This window comes from Heteronotia binoei, chromosome 1 (genome assembly GCF_032191835.1).
Source record: "Heteronotia binoei isolate CCM8104 ecotype False Entrance Well chromosome 1, APGP_CSIRO_Hbin_v1, whole genome shotgun sequence".
Taxonomy (NCBI): Eukaryota; Metazoa; Chordata; class Lepidosauria; order Squamata; family Gekkonidae; genus Heteronotia; species Heteronotia binoei.
Window position 1 is genome coordinate 44,657,159 of NC_083223.1, and position 21,888 is coordinate 44,679,046.

The window sequence follows — 21,888 nt, forward strand, 5'->3', positions numbered from 1 at the left end:
TGAGGCATCTCTGAGTCAGCCCAAACTGCCTGTCTGTTATAAGCCTATGTAGGTCTCCCCTCAGAGTCAACTTGGACACTCCAACTAGTTAAGAATGTCAAAGCTCAATTATTATCAGACAAGTGGAGCATTCATAGAATCATAGAGTTGGAAGGTATATCCAGGGTCATCTAGTCCAACTCCCTGCACAATGCAGGAAATTCACAAATACCTCTCTCCATACACTCCCATATATGAATCTCATTGTTCAGTCCATGTTATCAGGTTCAGTTTAAGGTACTGGTTATCATGTGCAAAGTTTTTCATGGCCTTGGAAATTCATATCTTTAGAACCTCCACTTCCTTCTAGCTCCACCCAAACAGCTTTGCTAAACTGATCAAGGCCTTCTGTAGGTTCTGCTCTGCAAATGGAAATGGTCGACAACTGCAAATATACAAGCATTCTCTCTTGCATCCCCACCCCATGGAATGGTCTGTGTGAGATGGTTAAGATGGCTCCCACTTTCCTGGCATTCTCCAAGCTATGCAAAACTCAACTATTCAGCAGGATATTACTACAGAGGTAATAGGATTATATTATAATTGAGTGGTTGAGGAACATACTTTAATAAAGAAAAAGGGACTGTGGACTGCACTATATACTTTCTGTTGCTGTTTGCATTATTCTTCAATGTAATTTCTGCACTTTAACATGCCATCTTAATACTTATGCTTAGTTTCACCTTTGTTTTCAGATGTCGGCTTGGTTTCAGTTTTCTGCAATTCTAGAAGGCTTCCAGTGTGAGTTTCCAACAGAGCTGTTGTCTCCTGAATAAGGGGGAAACTTAATCCTTTGTTCAGGGTAGTAAAGAGCCTTATCGGGTTCTCTGCCTGCATTTCTCAGTTAGAAAATTGCCCAGGATGATGTCAAAAATACTTTGAGCCGTTGATCTCAGCTTATGATTTATTCCGGAGGGGATTTTTCTGAGGCTTTGATGATCCGGCAAGGAAAAGAAGTGTCGTTCAGCTTCTACAAAGGATTAAGAACCATTCAATTGGCTTAAGCATGTTTGGATCTCACTCTCTTTTGGGACTGATAAACATCTGAAAGACCAGGAAGACCGAAGTTTAAAAAACAAAGCTGCTAAGGTACTTTGATCATTATCTCTCACTCCAGGACATTTCTAAGCTAATCTAAATAACAGTAGAAGGTGGGAAAACTTGAACAAGAATGAAAGTGAGGGGAAGAGGAGAAACTTTGAAATTTGGACTTTGTTAAATTAAAGGCATTGCTAGGATTTGGGAAAGAAGAAAATTGTTTTGAATACCTGTGGTCAGTGACAAAGGCTTCTGTGTTATGGCTCTGTACTTGCAATCAACATAACAAGTATTCAAAGACTACGATATTTGGGGAATGAGAGCTGAGCTCAGTGATCCAGGAAGTAAAAGCTGAAGGTGTACTGGCAGTCAACATAACAACATAACAAGGATTCCAAAGACCGCGATAGTTGGAGAACATTGAACCAGGAAGTAAAAGTTGAAGGAGAGAAGAGCAAGAAGAAGGTCTTTGCTAGGGATTTTTAACCATAAAGTACGATTGCCATTTTGAAAGAGGGAAAATTGCCAAAAACTGTTAAAAATCAATATCTCAGCCCAGGAAGGTAGGAGAAAGACTAAATTAGTCTTATTTTAAACAGCAAGTTCTAAACTACTGGACTTGGTGCTGAATTGAGAATTGGAGCCCTCTGAATTTTTTTTTGGGGGGGGGGTATGTCAGAAGGAAGATTAACTCGTGCAAGATCTCATTCTTTGGACAAAATGCAAAGCCAGTTTGATACCATGGAAGCCAGGATTATGAAGGGCATGGAGAAGATGATAACAGCTAGCAAAAAAGAGCTTAAGAAAGATATTGGAGTGTCACTATTACCTGTAAACAGACAGCTTATAGCATGTGCTGCAAAACAGAAAGTAGATCTGAGAGGCTTAGATGATCTACCTGACAGCTGGTGGCTGGCTGCCAGAAGGATTGCATCAGCCAAGCAGAGTCAGCATGACACAGCAAGTTGCTGATTGGCTGTCCCATGTATAAATGTACAGAGCAACTGTGGTGATTGTGAGTTTATGGAGTTGGAGTGCAGCGGAGCATATTGTCAGTCAGGAGAGTGAGTTGGTGTAAATAAATGTATATAGTGGTTTTACAGCTACTGTGTACAGCCTTCATTCTTGCGTCACTAAGCATCACCCTCTGGGTCTCTCTACGCGCATCGACAGGGTTATGGGCCCAGCACGCTTCCGCTGCGCCTAGAACCTGAGACCTGAGAGAGAGGTGGTAAAGGAAGGACGCTGACTTGCTCCAGAGGCTGCCTAGGAGGTGAGACCAGCAGTGGCTGAGAGGAGTCTGAGCAGGATGGCTACAGCAGCAGCTACAGTGCTGGTGGATAAGCTCACCACTACCAACTACAACACCTGGTCGCTGAGGTTAGAGCATTTCCTGAAGAGAGAGGGGCTTTGGGACTGTGTGTCAGCTCCTCCACCTAATCCCACAGCGGCAGAGGCTGTCAAGGATCAAAAAGCTCTAGCCAACATCATCCTAAGTGTTGCAGACGACCAGCTGGTGCATGTCCGTGGGCACCAGAAAGCAAAGGAGGCTTGGGAAGCTCTCAAGGCTGTGTATGTGCAAAAGTCAGCCGGCACGCTGATATCCCTATGGAGGAGGCTCTACAGGAAACGTATGATGGCCGGAGAGTCGATGAGGGACCACCTCCACGGTATGTCTAATTGTTTCCAAGACCTTGAAGCAAGAGGGAAGGCCGTGGCTGACGAAGATAAGGTGTACATCTTATTGAGCTCTCTGGATGAGAGATATGACATGCTGGTGTTAGCATTTGAAGGGCAGGATGCTGACAAGCTAACTTTGCCTTATGTGACCGGCAAACTCCTGGCTGAAGAGCAGAGGCAGCTGGAAAGCAAGAGAGAGCAGACTTGAGCCAAGGGAGAAGAGAAGCCGAGGTCTGTTGGGGCTGGTTCCAGCTGGCAAGCCGAGGAGAAAAAAGCCTTACAGGTGCGGAGGAGGCGCTGCTATCTGTGTAAACAGCTTGGACATTTACAAAGATTTTGTCCTCAGCAGCAGCAGAGAAAGAGCCGGCAGCAGTCTTCAAGGACTCCCCAGGTGACTCTGGTAAGAACTGGTCCGGGACTGCAAAGTCAGCCTTGGGTTGTGGATTCTGGGGCTACTCAGATATTCTGCTGCTGTGAAGAGGAGCTTCAAGACTGCAAGCCAGCTGAGCAGAAGACTGTCAGCTTAGCTGATGGGAGACAAGCTAGTGTGCTTTGCCAAGGTGCAGTCTATTTTCCGGGACTCAAACACAGGTTTGAAAATGTGCTATGTGTGCCAGAGCTAGAAACTAACTTGTTAAGTGTCTCTGTTCTAGCAAGAGCTGGGTTTACCGTAGTATTTGATAAGCAGGGCTGTGCAATTTTGAAACAAGGTAAACAGCTGGCTAAAGGCACTCTAAAATCCAATGTGTATGAGCTCATGCAAAATGTGGGAAAAGCTCATACTGTATGGAATAGACAGCCACACAACAGGTGCATCCACAGGCTGCATAGAAGGCTGGGCCACGCCAGCTATAATACAATAAACAAAACTCTAGAAATACTAGAGGGAGTGGAAGTTGACAAATGCAATGCCTTTTTAGATTGCAATGTATGTAAAGAATCCAAATCAAGGGCAGTTCCATCGACCAGAAAGAGTGTGCGTGTGTCAGAGAGACCACTCCAGTTAGTACATGCCGACCTGGTGGGGCCGTATGCACCCAGTGTTTCTAAAAATAGGTTTGGCTTAATTTTGGTCGATGACCACAGCAGGTTTGCGTGGGTGTATGCCATTAAACACAAAAGTGATGTCTGTGCCACCTTCAAATACTGGGCTAAGAGAGTGCAAAAACAGCTAAATGCTAAGATTGCCTCAATTCAGACTGACCAGGGGGGTGAATTCCTGAATAAAGAGTTTGCCAACTATTTGAGGCAAGAAGGCATAGAGCACAGGGTTGCTAATGTTTCCTCTCCGTGGGAAAACGGGATTGTGGAACGGAAAGCTGGAATACTCCAAGGTATTTGCCATGCTTTGTTGCAAGATAGTGGTCTCAGGCAGGCATATTGGGGTGAAGTCTTAAAGGTGTCCTGTTATATTTCCAACCGTTTGTGGACAGAGGCTATAGACGATATACCCTACAGGGTTTTGTATGGGAGAAAGCCATCCCTAGATCACCTCAGAATATTTGGCTCAAAGGCTTGGGTGAACATCCCTCTGGATAAGAGGAGAAAGGGAGGTCCCAAAGCCAGAAAACTAGTGTTTATAGGGTACCAAAATGGCATGAAGTCCTGGAGGTTTGTGGACAATAATGACTTAATTAGGCTGAGTAGGTCTGCCTCGTTCTGCGAGGATGAAAACTGGTCAAAGATTCATGCCAATGAAATGCCTGGGGAAAATAAACTGCAACTGTCTTTAAGAAGTGAGGAGGGGCAAAAGCCAGAAAGCCCACTGAAGCAGGAAGACGACAGTATGGGCAGTTTGGCAGGCAGCAGTACACAGCAGGAGACATCTGAGGCTGTAAAAGGGGAGCCGGTCAGAGTCTCTGCAAGAGAAAACAAGGGGGTGCCGCCAAAAAGATATGGTTTTGACACTGATGTGAACTATCTGGGCAAGGGAAACAGTTTGCCAGATGGAAAGCCAAGGGGCTGTGTAAGTGCACCAGAGGTACACGTGGATACTTCCTTCACTAGGGAGGAAAATGGTTATACCTATGTATACGATGACCATCCTAAAACATATCCCAGTGTGCTGGAACTGTTGAATGAGATGGGTCTTGGAGAAGAAGGAGACACATGAGCAAAGCCTGAAGTAGAGGCTGTGAGCAATAACTGAATTAAAAAGGTTGCAATGTACAATGCTTAAGTGCTGGAATGTAAGAAAACAATGCTGTAATGTTAAACAAACTTACTGTTTGAATGTATGTATTAAGCTGTAACTGAAAATGATTGTTTGTAAAAACTGAGCTGAGATGTAACAATTTCAAAGCTGTAAATGTCATGCTATGTGTAAAAGCTGTGTTCTGTAAAAAGTCTGTAAGAAATGTAAATGTCCATCTACATGAAACTCCATGGTACTGTGTTAAGAACAAGTCTGGGAAACAAGCCAGCAAAAAGATAAGGCAAGTACTCAGTCTGGGCAGAGAACCAACTGAGGAGATATGGTCAGTCTGGGCAGAGTGCCAACTGATAACAATGTGCTTGCAGGTTAATTGGCAAGCGAAGAAAAATGTGTGTGTGTCCAGGAAGAATGGATGTAACAGTAACTGAACTGTAATGTATATATGGGCACTAATGTATCAATGTATCGATGGTAAATTAATCAATATGTATAAGCAATGTTGAAATGGATGGATGTCAGCACCGCTATAACCTGAGGAGGGGTGTCACTATTACCTGTAAACAGACAGCTTATAGCATGTGCTGCAAAACAGAAAGTAGATCTGAGAGGCTTAGATGATCTACCTGACAGCTGGTGGCTGGCTGCCAGAAGGATTGCATCAGCCAAGCAGAGTCAGCATGACACAGCAAGTTGCTGATTGGCTGTCCCATGTATAAATGTACAGAGCAACTGTGGTGATTGTGGGTTTATGGAGTTGGAGTGCAGCGGAGCATATTGTCAGTCAGGAGAGTGAGTTGGTGTAAATAAATGTATATAGTGGTTTTACAGCTACTGTGTACAGCCTTCATTCTTGCGTCGCTAAGCATCACCCTCTGGGTCTCTCTACGCGCATCAACATGGAGATCTTAAAAAAGAAGTTGAAGATTTTAAAGATGAACTGGGTATGGTTAAAAACAGGGTCAAGGAGGTTGAAGAGAAAGTTGATATACATGCTTCCAACTTATTAAAACTTCAAGAGAAGGTAACAATTCATGACTGCAGATTAATGGAAACTCAAGTATGTCTGAGAGGAATACCTGAAGGGGAGGGAATTGATTTATTGGATTATATGGTGAAAACAATTGCTGACTATTTAGAGGAAGATCCTGAAAAATTTAGAAACATGCTAGACAGTGTCTATAGAGTTAATTCATCATATGCAAAAGATAAAGGCCTACCAAGAAATATAGTTATAAGACTAAGGTCCAAGGATATGGCAGGGAAAATTCTAAATAAAAGTTTTCAAAAAGCCCTGACAGTAGAAGGGAGTAGAGTCAAAATAATGAAAGAGCTGCCAAGACAAGTGATAAATGACAGGAAGAAATACAGGAGACTAACAGAGAAGCTGCGTGCAGAGGGCACGAGATACAGATGGATACTACCCGAGGGTTTGGGGTTTGAACAACGAGGAAGAAGGGTTACAATAAGGAATGAGCAAGAGATGTACAGTTTTTTTGAAGAGAATAAAGACTCTGCATCATAATGGAGTACAAATTACTATCTTGGAATATAAATGGACTAAATTCACCACAAAAACAAAAAGCAACATTTCATTGGATTAAAAAGCAAAAATGTAATATGATTTGTTTACAGGAAGTTCATATACAACAAAAGGATTATAAATTTTTGTGGAATAAACAATTGGGATTGGAATTTTTCTCATTGGCGGATCAAAAGAAAAGGGGTGTGGTCTTTTATATTAAAGAACAATTAGAGCCAAAATTGATATTTAAAGATAAAGATGGAAGATATATAGCAGTGGAAGTGATGATGGATGCAAAGAAAACGTTGTTATTAAGATTATATGCGCCCAATGGAGCAAAAGATATATATTTTTAAAGACATTAATTGACAGTTGGATGAATTGTCATATGACCAGATTCTGATGATGGGTGATTTTAATGGAACAATACAAAATAATATAGATAGATAGGGCCAAAAGAGGAATGATAAAGAAGGAAGACTGCCAAAATCATTTTTTGAGTTGGTTAAACAAGAAAGCTTGGAAGATATTTGGAGAAAATTTAATTTTGAAGTAAGAGACTGCACTTTTTCCAGAATAGATATGTTATGGGGCTCTAAAAGCTTGGGCCTCATAACTAGAAAAGTGGAGATTCTACCAAAGGTTTGTGCAGATCATAACCCAATATGTTGGATTACAAAATTGCAAAAGAAAACAAGAAAATGGAGAATAAATGAGGATTTGCTACAAGATAAAGATATTGTGACTTTTCTAGAAAAGGAAGCTACAGAGTTCTTTCAAATAAATGACACCGATGATATAGAATTCCAGACGGTTTGGGATACTTATAAAGCAGTAATGAGAGGACTATTAATCACATTGAATAATAAAGGTAAGAGGGCCAAAGAAAAGCAGATGTTAGATATACAAAATGAAATAAAGAAAAAAGAAGGGGAATTAAAAAAAGACCAGAGAAAAAGAAATTAATAAGGGAAATTACAATACTACAATCCCAAGTAAGACATTTGTTAAATAAAGAACTAGAATGGAACTTAAAAAGTTTGCAACAGAAATCGTTTGAAGGTGTGAACAAACCTGGGAAGTATTTAGCCTGGCAACTGAAGAAAAAGAAAGAAAATAAAATTATTAACAAAATTGTGGCAAATGGAAAAGAGATAGTCGATCAAGAAGGAATTAAAAGATAATTTTTTAAATATTATGCAAATTTATTTAAAGGTGTGAAGATCAAAAAAGAAAAAATGGAAGAGTATCTATGAAATATTAAGATAGTACCCCTGACTGAGTATATGAAAAAGATTTTGAATGACCCAATAGAAAAAATTGAAATTGAAGCAGCAATAAATGTAATGAAAATAGGCAAGGCTCCCGAGCCGGATGGATATACAAATAAATTTTAAAAATTTTTTAAAGATGAGATAGTACCAAAATGGCAAAAATTGTTGAATACGATAAGAATAAAAGGGGAAATTCCAAAACTTGGAAAGAAGCTGTAATTTCGTTGATCCCCAAGGAAGATAGAGATGTCGCAAATGTAAAGAACTATAGACCGATTTCAGTACTAAATAATGATTATAAGATTTACACAAGAATCTTGGCAGAACGACTTAAGCAATATTTGATTAACTTTATAAAGGAAGATCAAGTGGGATTTCTCCCTAAAAGGCAAATAAGAAACAATGTAAGAACTGTTGTAAATATTGTAGAACATTATGAGAAACACCCAGAAAAAGAGGCGACATTATTTTTTGTGGATGCAGAAAAAGCCTTTGATAATTTGAACTGGGACTTTATGTTTGCAGTAATGGAAAAAATAAATCTGGGAGAATATTTTATAAGAATGACGAAAGCAAAATACATAGATCAATATGCAAAATTGTGTATAAATGCAGACCTTACAAAAGAAATGAAGGTGAGCAAAGGTACAAGACAAGGATGTCCGCTTTCACCATTGCTGTTTATAATGACTCTTGAAATTTTGTTAAGGCAAATACAAGATGACAAAGAGATAGAAGGATTGAAAATTAGAGGATTTTCTTATAAATATAAAGCATTGTGTTCATAACTGAGAATCCGATCCAAGTGATACCTTTGTTGATAGCTAAGATAAAAGAATATGGAGAAATGGCAGGACTATATATAAATAAAGAAAAGTCAAAATTTTTATGCAAAAATATGCAACCAAATAGACAGAAAGAATTGCAGATTTTGACAGAATGTGAAGTTACTCCTAAAGTTAAATATTTAGGTCTAGAAATAACTATGAAGAATATCGATTTGTATAAAAACAATTATGAAAAGTTATGGTGCAAGATGGACAAAGATATGATGAAATGGAATAGACTTAATTTGTCTTTGTTGGGTAGAATTGCTGCAATTAAGATGAATATTTTGCCAAGAATAATGTATTTGTTCCAAACTATTCTGACTGTGAAGGATAGCAAACAATTTAACAAATGGCAAAGGAAGATTTCTGAATTTGTATGGGCTGGGAAGAAACCAAGGATTAAGATGAAAACTTAACAGATGCTAAGGAGAGCGGAGGTTTTCAACTTCCAGATTTAAGACTATACCATGATGCAGTTTGTTTGACATGGATAAAGGATTGGATAATGCTGTTTAATAAAAAACTTTTATTGTTAGAAGCTCATGGGAACAAATTCGGCTGGCATGCTTATATGTACTATGGGAAAAATAAGATGGATGGTCTTTTTTCTCACCATTATATTAGAAATAATTTACTAAATACATGGATAAAATATAAGAAATATAGTGATGAAAGAAAGCTGCTTTGGATAGTGCCAGCAGAAGTAATAAAAATAACAGCTGAATCTGATGAAGAGAGAGGGATGTCATATAACCAACTGCTAAAGATTCAAAGTGACAAAGTTGAATTAAAATCTGCAGAAGAGTTAAACAACAAGTATGACTGGTTTCAAATGCAACAAATAAAAAGCTTGATGGAAAATGATATTAAATCTGTTGGAATTAGACGTGAGCAAACGGAATTGGAAAGGGTTCTGCTTGGAGATAATGAAAAATTAATATCGAAAATATATAAATTATTGTTGAAATGGTCTACAGAAGAAGTAGTAAAATCTCAAATGATTAAATGGGCAATTAATATAAATAAGGAAATACAAATGGATACATGGGAATATCTTTGGAAGAACGTGATGAAAATATCAACATGTCAGAGTATTAAAGAGAACTGTTTCAAGATGATGTATAGGTGGTATATGACTCCGAAAAAAAACTGGCAAATATGAGTAAAAAGATGTCGGATAGATGTTGGAAATGTAAGAAACATGAAGGTTCTTTTTACCATATGTGGTGGACTTGTGGAAAAGCGAAAAAGTTTTGGCAGATGATACAACAAGAAATATCGCAAATTTTGGGATATGATTTTAAGAAAGTAGCAGAGACTTTTTTATTGGGACTACAAATGGAAAAATTTCCAAAAGAAGATAGAACTTTAATTTGGTACTTGCTCTCAGCTGCTAGGACATTATATGCGTAGTTATGGAAACGAGAAAAAATACCAGAGAAATGGGACTGGATTGTAAAAGTTTTATCATGGAGTGAGATGGATAAACTAACAAGAATTTTAAGAGACTATGATTTGGAAGTGTTTAAGAGGGAATGGAAGAAATTTAGAGGATATATAGAAAAAGAGTGGAATTTGAAAGGACATTGGGCAATCTTTTAACAATGAATTTAAGAAAAAGGGAAATTGAACTTTGATGGGTTCACTTTATAAGTGAACTTAAGTATATAACATCGGCGGAAGCCTAGAAAAGGAGGGAGGGGGGATTAGGAAAATATCATATGGGTTAGGGATTGTAACGATATAATCTGACATTGTTACCGTATGTTATTAATAAATTGTTTAAACCAGATTTTTGCAATTCTAATCCTACTACTTTGCTTGATTGTATTAATATACGCTGTGTAATCTACTTCAGTTACAGTGAGAAAGGCAGAGTATAAATAAATAAACAAGAAACATGAATAATGAATCAAATGAACGAATGGACAAATGAACAAACAAATGAATGGAATGGACTGTAACTATTAGAGAGCTGGACTCGGACCTTCAAAATCCTGGTAGATATTCCCTTTCTGCTATTAAGTTCACAGAGTGACCTTCAGCACTTGAGTGAACTTAGTCTAACTTACCTCACAGGGTTACTGTGAGGATAAAATTGGGAAGGGAGAATCATACATACCCTTCTGATCTCCTTGGAGAAGATGGTACTAGATAGATTTCCCTGTCAAGCTGCACCACCCTACTTCCTACTCTGTTGCCCTTATTTGACCCTTAAAAACAGCTTTTTATAGGATATGGGAAGCTGCAGAAGGAAAGGAGAAAGGAGTCAATCTGTTAAATGAACTCCTTTAGTTTATCTTTTGTGGGATCCAATCCCTCATCTTCAAAGAAATAAGCAAACGTTTATGGTACCCCATCAGAGTAATATATTAGGATGGGCCATTTGTATGAATGTTCCACTTTATAAATGGTAAGAGTGCATAAGCAAAAGAGGCACTTCTGGAAGAGTCACAAGTGTTGACTTTAAAAACAAAAGTACCAGTTATGTTCAGACTTGATGAATAAGAAAGCTATAGAATCAGGAGGGAAGATTCGTTCATGACATGTTAACTAAGGACTACACAATCTTCTGTATATTTGTGTATTAGTATTCGTATCTGACTTGAAATGCTACTAGTCAGGCACTAGACTTGATTGCAGCATTTTGGAAAGAGGCATAAGTGTGTGACAAGGCATAGCGTAATGTGATACCAAGGGGAGAAAAATCATATTTATGCTTTGCCAAAGATTACAGAACTCATTTTTGACTCTGCTTGGAGAACTACTTGATGCCTCAGCAGTACAAAGATACTTGCTCCTCCTTTTTCAGACTTGACTTTTTTTTAAAAAAAAAATGCTCTTTTTATACTTCAGAGAATCTGGTGAACAGTGTTTACATCACCTCTCATTTTCTCCTTTTGCCCATGTCAGTTGTATAGTTTGTAGACACAGTCAATTTTCACAGAAGTCAAAGGTTAAAAATCTTCTGTCTGTGCACTGAGCTGTGTGTTGTGAAGAAAAACAAGGGATAGTGTAGAGAGGTAGTTATTTCCATATACTAATATGGAGATGGAACATCTCAAATGAAGACTGTATCTTTTAATGGGGCTGTGATAGGATATGGGATAATGTGACATATGGTAACCCTAAGGGATAATCCTCATAAATCCCTATAATAAATATATATATCAGCAGGCACTGAATGTGTAGATCTGAGCTTTTAAATTAGATCGACATTTCCTGAGCCCTAAGGGAACACTGCTATAAAGATCTTCTAGTTCTATAAACACCCGTCTTTCTCCAAATAGAATGAGAGCTGATACAGGTAAATAATGTTATTGAGTTCCTGCAACTGTACCATCTGGAGTACAGATGTCTGATTATGTTTCTTTTAATAGATGATTCCCCTGATCCTTAAAAAAAATCAAGCATGTAAAGGGAAGGATAGCATAGAACTCTTTTTCTAACATTCTGTGTTATTTATATGCGGTGGAAAAATCAACTGAACAATCTTCTCTGCACACACAGTTTAAAATGATAGACTTAGGAACTTTGAATGTATGTTTTCTGATGTGTAGATAAGCTCTTGGGTTTAAATCTTATATGATCTTCAACTCAGTTTTCAGTTTGGACCATTCATAGTGCAATCATAAGGAGAGTTAACCCTCCTAAATCCACACAAAACAAAATGTAGGATAGGAGAAGTATGAGTGAAAAGACAAAATACAAATGTGGCCAGGTAGACAATGTGGAATGGTGAAACATTAATTCCACAATGTACTGGATCTGTAAAGCAGAACAAGGAACAATTAACTAAGTTGTCTCTTTTGGATAATATGTAGAGATTCTACTGCGTACAGACAAATACCAATTGTTTCTCTATAAAAAATCATGCATGAAATGCTCATGTAAGCATACCAAATAGGAATATTATCTATGAGAGAAGTTATTAGCCAGTGAGAAATTCTTCTGTAATGTTACTGAGAAATTGCTGATTTTACCATTTATATTCATGCAACCAGTGAAACAAGGCCAAGCATAATTCACAAACATATTTTCAATCTTTCAACCAGTTGTTTCTTCTGCATGCACAAAAGGAGCTGCAAGAAAAGGAAATGCAAAAAATGGCAGGAAAAAAAACATAACAGAAGTGCTCACTGTTCTGTGATTAACCAAAGGCTATGGGACAGAGATTGTACTGGTGGCTTTAGCTGGTTATCTTCAATGGCATTGGGGGGGGGGGGGCTTTATTGGTCATATTAGAATTATTGTCAGTCTTTGATAGTGTGGACCATCTCATCCTGTTGAGATGTTTGAAGTAGAAACAGGGATTAAGGGATGTGTTTTTGATCAGCTTCAGGGACAAGACTCAAAGGGTTGTTGTTGGTGACCAGTTGTCACCCATGTGGGATTTACCTTGTAGGATGCCATAAATTAGTTTTGTCCCCCATGCTATTCAATCTCTATGTAAAGCCCTTAAGAAAAACCATTCATCATTTTGGTGTAGAATGTCATTAGCCAACTCTATATTCCTTTTCCTAAATTATCTGTTGGCATAGTAAACATCCTGAACCAATGCCTTACTACAGTGATTAAATGGCTAAGGGGGAAGAGGTTGAAATTGAATTCTGTCAAAATAAGGGTATTGGTTACCAAAAGGGATGGGCACAAACTGACACATGAACTAAAGTTTATGATGACTTTTATTAGCTGATTTGTGGTTTGCAAACTGAAGTTTGTGGCAGGTCAACTGGCATGAACATTCCATGAACTTTCTAGCAGTGTGTGGACGTTCAGTCCAGTTTGTGAATAAATATATCTTCATACAGGTTGTCTGCTCAAACAAAAAGTTTACCAAATTTCAAAGCAATGGTGGGTGGCATTTTCCATAATTGGAAACACTGTTGTCAGTTTCAAAGTAGTCATGTCAGTTTCAAGAGCCCCCCCCTCCCTTGTTGATGTTCCATTGTGTTTATTTCCCATTTTCTTGCACAGATTTTGCAAAACCAGCACACACACCCCACCCCCCGGCTTGGATTTGTGACTCTGTGCTTTGAGATGAGTCTTTTTTTTAAGATTGAAATGCCAGTGGCATTGGGTTCTGCTGGGCACTCTGATTGCACTGTATTGCTGGGCACAAGTACATTTCCTTGGTTCTGCTGGGCTTGCACCATCCACCCCTGCTTCGAGTGTGATTCTGTGCTAGACATCAGTCCTATGGAGCACAATGTCACTGTGGGAACTAGTATATTGCACTGGTTCTGCTGGACTTGCAAAAATGCCCCCTTTCAGTTTCTACTGCAGAAATTCTCTGAGACTTTGGTTATGTTCTGCTGGGCTTCTATTGCCGTTGCTTTGTTTACTGTTTTTCCCTTTTCCATTGGAAACAATGAAGGATGGCAGTACCTTCTTTGGGAGGGCCATAATACAGTCCCTGTAAATCCAATCCTCACCAAACTTGGATGAAAAGGTAGAGGAGAGTCAGCCAGAGATCCTTTGGAAAGTTTGTAGCATGCTGAGTGGGGGGCTAGTTAATTTTGCTGTTAAAAGTTTGTGACAGTTTGTGGCTCATGAACTTGGCACACCATGAACCAAAACAAACTGCATTTTCCTGGTTCATGCCCATCCCTAGTTACCAATCAGTTACAGATTAAGTTCAGGGTTCTGGTTATCTCCTACAAAGCCTCAGACCCACAAACCTGCAGTATTGCTGTGACCTTTCCTTTCCTGCCCTATCCCTGACCTGCAAATGAGTGAGATTAGCAGCTGCCCATTCACACACTTTCTCTATGATGGTTCCCACCATGTGGAATGGCCTGCTTGAGGAGATCAGAAAAACCTCACCCTGCTATCATCACACAGAACATACAAAGCATGAATGCCATGACAATGTTTATAAAGGGAGTAAAACTGTAGTATAATAGAACAGCAGAGGCAGTTGCTTTATAAGGGGCACAATGATAATAATAAAAACATAAGAGAAGCCATGTTAGATCAGGTCAGTGGCCCATCTAGTCCAACACTCTGTCACACAGTGGTCAAAAAACCAGGTGCCATCAGGAGGTCCACCAGTGGGGCCAGGACACTAGAAGCCCTTCCAATGCCCCCCCCTGAGCATCACTGCCCCACACAGAGAGTTCCATCTATACCCTGTGGCTAATAGCCACTGATGGACCTCTGCTCCATGTTTATCCAATCTACTGCTATGTTTATTATGTGCATCACCTTCCTATTATTTCCTGTATTCTACCTTGTAACCCAATTTCTACACTATGGCATATCATGCCCTCATATTTCCCCTCCCCTTTTCATCACTGTTGCTTGTATCATTTCCCAGTTCTGTAAATTTAGTCCTAAGCATTGTTTATTAGAGTTCCTTGCTTTCTGATTTTTTGGAAAATTGTAATCCACCTTGAGCTTCGGTAAGAAAGATGGCCTATAAATAAAATATAAAATGTATTTTGGTGTAGTGGTTAAGGGTCAGTTTGGTGTAGTGGTTACAAGTGCAGAGTCTAATCTAGGAGAAATGGGTTTAATTACCCACTCCTCCACATATAACCTGCTGATGTGGCCTTAAGTCAGTAACAAGTTCTCCTAAGTCAGTAACAAGTTCTCCTCTCAAAAGAACTCTCTCAATTCCACCTACCTCACAGAGTATCTGTTGTGGGGAGAGGAATGGAAAGGAAATTGTGAGCTGCCCCAAGACCCCAAGTGAAGGGCGAGGTATAAATCCAACCTCCTCCTCCATATACGACCTAGTTACACTGTTTTCCTGTACTATAAATACATTTCATACTTTTCACTCCCCCCCCCCCAACCATTGTTGATTTTGTTATACAGTTTCAGTTTTATTTCTTTCCCATTTGCTTTCATAGTTCCTGCCATTTGGGCAGTTTCTATATTTCCATTCTGTTTATTTTTCACAGTAAGGCATCTTCCTTTTCCTGCACAATTCAGTTATGCTCTAACACCTGCTGGTTTGATTCATATCATGCTAGCCAGTTGCAAGCTGGTGGCTCTGTTCATCCTGCTGTTTGGAGGCATCTGAATGAATCTGGATGTGTCCAACTGGATGATTGTACTGCTCTCTCAAGTGATTTGATGATTTTCTTGCAGCCGCCATCCCAACACTCATCTGCTGATGTGTCCAATTTCAAAAGGCATATAGTAAAAAGTGGGCGGGGGGTCATGTCTGAAATTTTGATTTGTAATATATTATGGAAGCTTGCCTTCATCTCCTCATGAATCCTACTAATCTTGTGACCAGTTTTTGCAATCATTTTATGAAAAGACATCATAATTACTGTGCAGAAACAGGAGGTGAACAATGAAATCTATTGATGTTGGATATTTATGGGATGCATTCAGGGCCGGTGCATTGGAGAAGGCAAAGTAGGCAGTCACCTAGGGCGCCACCTGTCACCTAGGGCGCCACCTGTCCAAAATGTCCTCAAAACGAGGTTGGAGAATTGACAGGTGGGCACCTGGCTTAAAAAGGATCTTTTAATCTATGTATACAGGATACACATCCAGAAATTATTGCTTAAAATTACCAGGGACACTAATTAAGTAAAAACAATTAAAATTTATTCCAGAAAAATATAGACACACATACAAGATAATACATTCATAAAACATACATACAGTCCTAAGAAAAATAGAGAGAGATTCAGAGACAACACAAGGATGGACAAACAGGGTGATAATTACCAATTGTAGTCTTCAAGGAAGGCTCCAATGGTGACAAATGAGGACTAGGGGGAGGGGACTCTCAACTGATCAGAAATCGGGGATGTATCTAGACTGCGGAACTGGGGTACTGCTAGATGCACACCTGAGAGGAGCTGGGTCACAGGTTATAAGGACTACCTTGAGCCCTCAAGAAATGGGAGGTACAGGGGCAGATGACAGTGGTCAGCTGGTACATGACCTCAGAAAAAGGGGAGGCTCTGCAATGACCATAAGGGCTGGACTTATGCAGTAGCCAATAGCCAGTTAATTGGCAGCCCCTGATTGGATGCTCATAGCTAGCCAATGAGCAGACTTGGCCTTAGTTACCTGATTGGACTTTCAGGTAACAAAGGGCCAAGGGGGAGGCTCCAGGACGACCATAGATGTCAATAGATGGCCAAATTGTTACCTAGGTAACACCCAGTCTATACAATGGAACTTGGCTCTAGGTGAAAATGTTCTTCCTCCTCTTCGATCTTCTACTGGCACCAGTCTTTGTCTTGAGGTCCATTGGCAAAGGCTTAGGTGGTCTGACAGGATCCACGTCTAAGATAAGCTTGATGGCTCTTATGCATAGGTGACATCTGTTGAATACCTGAGCCTCCCACTTCGCTGTAATGGAGTCTGGCACTGCAGGAAGATAGCTGCTGGTGGTGTTAGCCTCCCAAGATGGATTCTATGGTTGAGGCTGGAAACCGCTTGCCTGGACAGTTCCTGGCGGCGCACCTTCTTCCGCTTCCAAGGCCAAGATGGGGATCGCACGGAGCGACTGGAAACCATCTGTTCTCCTGGTTAGCACTCCTCCAGAGACACGGAGAGCTGCTGCAACATTGCGGCTGTTAGCACTCATAAGTCCTTTCCAGTTTGGTAGACAAAACCCACGTTCTCCTGGCAGATGTGTGTGAGTTGAGTCTCCAAGCACCCTGGAAACCAAACGGCTGACTACGATGTTCTGGAATTAAGGGTATTTTCCTCACACCCTGATGCATGACTCTGGCTCCTGACCAGTGTCACCTTGCCCTCTCCCATCACCAAGCTGCCCTCAACAAAGCCAAGCCACCCCCCTCTCCCTGATGTGTGACTTGGCCTCCCACCCTATCCTGTCCTGCCACCCTACTTCCTCACATGGCTGGCAAGCACTTATTCTCACTTTTTTTAAAAAAAATTAAAATTCAGTAAATTAAAAATGTGAAAAGTTTCAAGTTTGGTGCTCTTCAATTTCCCTATATTTTTTAATAATGGGGAGGGGGTGCTAGTGGGTGATTTGCCTAAGGCACCAGAAAGCCTAGCACCAGCCCTGGATGCATTTGACTGTGCAGGCACAAAGGAGACCAACTATATTGGATTCTGTGGTTTATACAAATTGGGCAGTTCAGTGACCTGAACAACCATGACTCTGAGGGATGCTTCCTCTACTACAGGAAATGAAATGATTTTTTAAAACATTATTTATAGTCCACCTTGGGACTCAAGGCTGATTACACAGAGTGGGTCTATACAATCAACCGGATGGGATATTCACTAAACAATTAAGTAAGATCTAGGTGGTAGAACCAACCAGAAATCTAAAAGAAACAGAACTGCAGCAAAGTGTGTTAATGTAACACTGTAAATGATGCAAGATTACATAGTAGGATCCAATTTACAGCAAACTATACCTAGTGGTACAGACCACAGTCCCTAATAATTTGTCCAAGTAACAGCACTACCTTATTGCCAGCATAGAAAAGCCCTCTTGAATAATTCAGTTTTGCATAGTTCTCAAACAGAGCAAAAGTGGTCACAAGTTGCAATGAGCAAGCAGGTTAAGGTGTAGGCAAGAAACTGCTCAGCATTGTGCTGTGCCCAATATGAACTTTATCAGGCAACTTCAAGCCATGATTCTTCTTATATGTAATTGTACAAATTCAATCATGATATATTCACCAGGACAGCATCCTTGTCATTCCTGATGTGGTGTTTCTGACAAGCCTATTTCTTTAATCCAGGCCTTTTTTTTTAGACTGCCCTGGTCCACTCCTTAAGAGTGGGGAGGGACAGAGAAAAAGGAAGTTGTTGTTACTGCAGCTCCCAACACAGAAAAATAAACCCTGCATTATTAAATTGTGCTCCTGTATAAAACTATGCTACTTCTTTATGCTGATGCCTAGCATTAAAGACACAACACCTAGTAGAGAGAAAGAGCACTACAGTGGATCGAGTATTGGATGAGCATCTGGAAGATCCAGGTTCAAATGTCTACTCTGCCATACAAACTTGCTGGGTGATCTTGGGTCAGTTGTACACTCAGCCAGGGCTTTTATAATGGGAAAAACGATATACTGGAACTATTAAGAGGGAAATGAAGGAGAAACACACAGGTGCCTCACATGGACTTTTTGAGAATTTTGTTTCCACAAAGAGGTACTGGAACTCTTTTCCTCCGCGTTCCCCCAGAAAAAAAGCCTTGCATTCAGCCTAGCCTGCCTTACAGGTTGTTATGAGAACAAGGGCAAGTTCACACATACTAAATAATGCACTTTGCAGCTTGATATTTACTTTGTAAGAATGGCAAAATCCACTTGCAAACAGTCGCCATGTGAAAGCACCCTAAAATGGAGGAGAGAACAATGTCAGTCACTTTGGGTCTCCATTGGGGGGAAAGGTAGATAAATATATGATTTCATTATCTTTTTGCCCAAAGTGGAACCTCCAAATTCACTTTAAATCATACCACAACTCTAATTCAGATGTGATTTTATTGGGACATTGGCGGGAAGAAGAACTTATTACACATGTGTGCCTACATTCTTGTTTAAACTATTCTGCTATGCATGCAGTGTTTCTTTTTGCTTCTGTTAGCACATCAGTTAAAATGCCTACCCAGGCTATGGATCTGGCATGCTGAAGTCTCACACAAAGCAGATGAAAGTTCAGTTTTAAAGAGATATCAAAAGAGAGAAAGATTGCACTGGTAAATTCTTTTACCAGCGTCTTTTGTGTGTCTTTTGTGTAGCTGTTGATGAGTGAAAAGAGCTTGTTTGCCTGGGGGTAATTGCTGACACCACCCTCTGCTGTTGCTCTGGCTGTTGAGTCAGAGGTGGGTGGAGGCTTGAGCCTTTAAGTTGCAAGGCTCATCCTTGCCAGAGGCTCTTGGCCTGTAGCTCTTAGCCTGGGGGTCTAGCCTACAGGTTCTGTAGAAAGGTGGGTAGTTACTCAAAAGTCGTTTCAAGAGACAGTTGGTAGTGAGATTTAAAGAGAAGTGAAGATAAAGAAAATTTTGAAATGGATTGCAGCAGTATGGCTGGTGAGGGAGCAGAGGCAGTGACGTGTAAAGACTGTGGGATGTTCGTATTTCTACCTGAGATTAGCACGAATTACACTTGAAGCAAGTGTAAATTAGTGGCCCTGCTGGAGGAAAAGATACAGGGACTAAAGCCACGATTGTCCACACTGCAATGTATAAAGGAAAATGAGGATTTTCTTGACAAAACGTATGAGGTGCTTTTGAAAGGACAAGAGGAGGGAGAGGAAATGGTATCTCAGCAATTAGAAGAGGACTCAACACAGGAAGAAGGTTCCTGAAAAAATGTAACCCAAAGGAGAAAGAAAATCAGGAGATGTTCTGAGCCCCTGCTGCTCAGCAATAGGTTCCAGGATCTCCCCACAGTAACTGATTCTGAGTCACTGGAACAAGGGCTGCTTCCTCAGCCTCCACGAAGCTTGAAGAAAGTTTCTCAGGATCCTATGGATAAGAAGCCTGGAGCTTCAGCTCCCCAATATAGGAAGAGGAAGGTGGTGGTGATTGGAGACTCCTTGCTCAGAGGGGTGGAGCCCAAAGTGTGCCAACTGGACTTGTCATCCCGAGAGGTCTGCTGTCTGCCAGGTGCACACATCCAGCACGGGACAGAAAAGTTTGGAAGATTTATCAAGCCCACGAATTAATATCCTTTTGTGCTGATCCATGTGGAAACAAATGATACTGCCTGTCATAGCCCTGAACATATTAGAAAAGACTATATAACTCTTGGTCAGATGGTGAAGGAGCTGGGCGCACAGGTTGTGTTCTCGTTAGTGCTTCCTGTTGAAGGCTGTGGCTTAGGACAAGAAAGAATACTTCAAATAAACAACTGGCTACGTCGATGGTGTCGTCAGGAAAGATTCGGATTTCTGGACCATGGCTTACACTTTTGAGATGGTGGTCTTCTATCGGGAGATGGTTTGCACCTTACGGCAGTAGGGAAAAGGGTGTTTGGTAACAGCCTTGCTAACCTAATAAGGAGGGCTTTAAACTAAATTGTATGGGGGAGCGAGACAATAATTCAAAGCCTTGTATGATGCCAGAAACTGGGGATAAGAACATTAAAGATTTGCAAAGAGTGGTGCATATGCAAGGTAATATTAACTTGCAGGCTTGTACAGAAACTAAACCCTCGGGATGCATAAAACGTGTATTCCAGTGTCTCTACACTAATGCACAGAGTATGGGAAACAAACAGGAGGAACTGGAAGTCCTAATAAAGGAAGGAGACTATGACATAATAGGCCTTACTGAAACTTGGTGGGATGACACTCACAACTGGAATATTAGGATTCAGGGGTACAGCTTATTTAAAAAGGGACAGGCAAATGAGAAAGGATGGAGGCATAGCAGTATATGTGAAGGAGGTATATACTTGTGAGGAAATATGTGAATCTGATAATGGCAGCTCAGTTGAGAGTCTCTGGGTAAAAATAAAAGGAGTAAGAAATAACAGTGATATTATTGTGGGGGTCTGCTATAGACCACCAAGCCAGTCAGAGGACTTGGATGAGATACTTCTACAGCAGATTGCAAAGTTCTCCAAGAGAAGGGATACAGTGATCATGGGAGATTTCAATTGTTGGAAGTCCAACTCTGCTAAAAATGAAAAGTCAAATAGATTCCTGACTTGTTTTGCTGACAACTTTTTCCAGAAAGTGAAGAAGGAAACAAGGGGATCTGTATCTTGGATTTGATTCTCACCAACAAGGAAGAATTGGTTGAAGTGGAAATAGTGGGCACTCTGGGCAGTAGTGACTATGTGATTTTGGAATTTACAGTTTTAGGGAAGGGAAAAGCTATATGTAGTCAGACTTATAGGTTGGACTTCAGAAAGGCAAACTTTGATAATCTTAGAATTATGCTGGGATACTTAGGAGGAAAGGGGTTCAGGAGGGGTGGGAGTTTCTTAAAACCGAAATACTGAAAGCGCAATCACAGACGATTCCTATGAGAAGAAAAAATGGAAAAAGCCTAAGGAAGCTGAAGTGGCTCCATAAACAGCTCTCTAAAGACTTGAGAAATAAAAAAGACTCCTTTAGGGATTGGAAGGTGGGCCTTATAACCAAGGATGAATATAAACAAATCACCAGTGCTTGTTAAGAAAAAGTTAGGAAAGCTAAAGCTCAGTATGAGCTTAGGCTGGCCAAAGATGCTAAAAACAACAAAAAAGGTTCTTTTCTTATATTCAGAGTAAGAAAAAGAGCAAGGACATGGTAGGCCCATTGCGAGGGCAAGAAAGTGAAATTGTAACAGGTAATGAAGAGAAGGTGGAACTGCTCAATTCCTACCTTTCCTCAGTCTTCTCTTCTGAGGAAAACGGTGCTCAACATGGCAAAAAAAGAACATATAAGGAG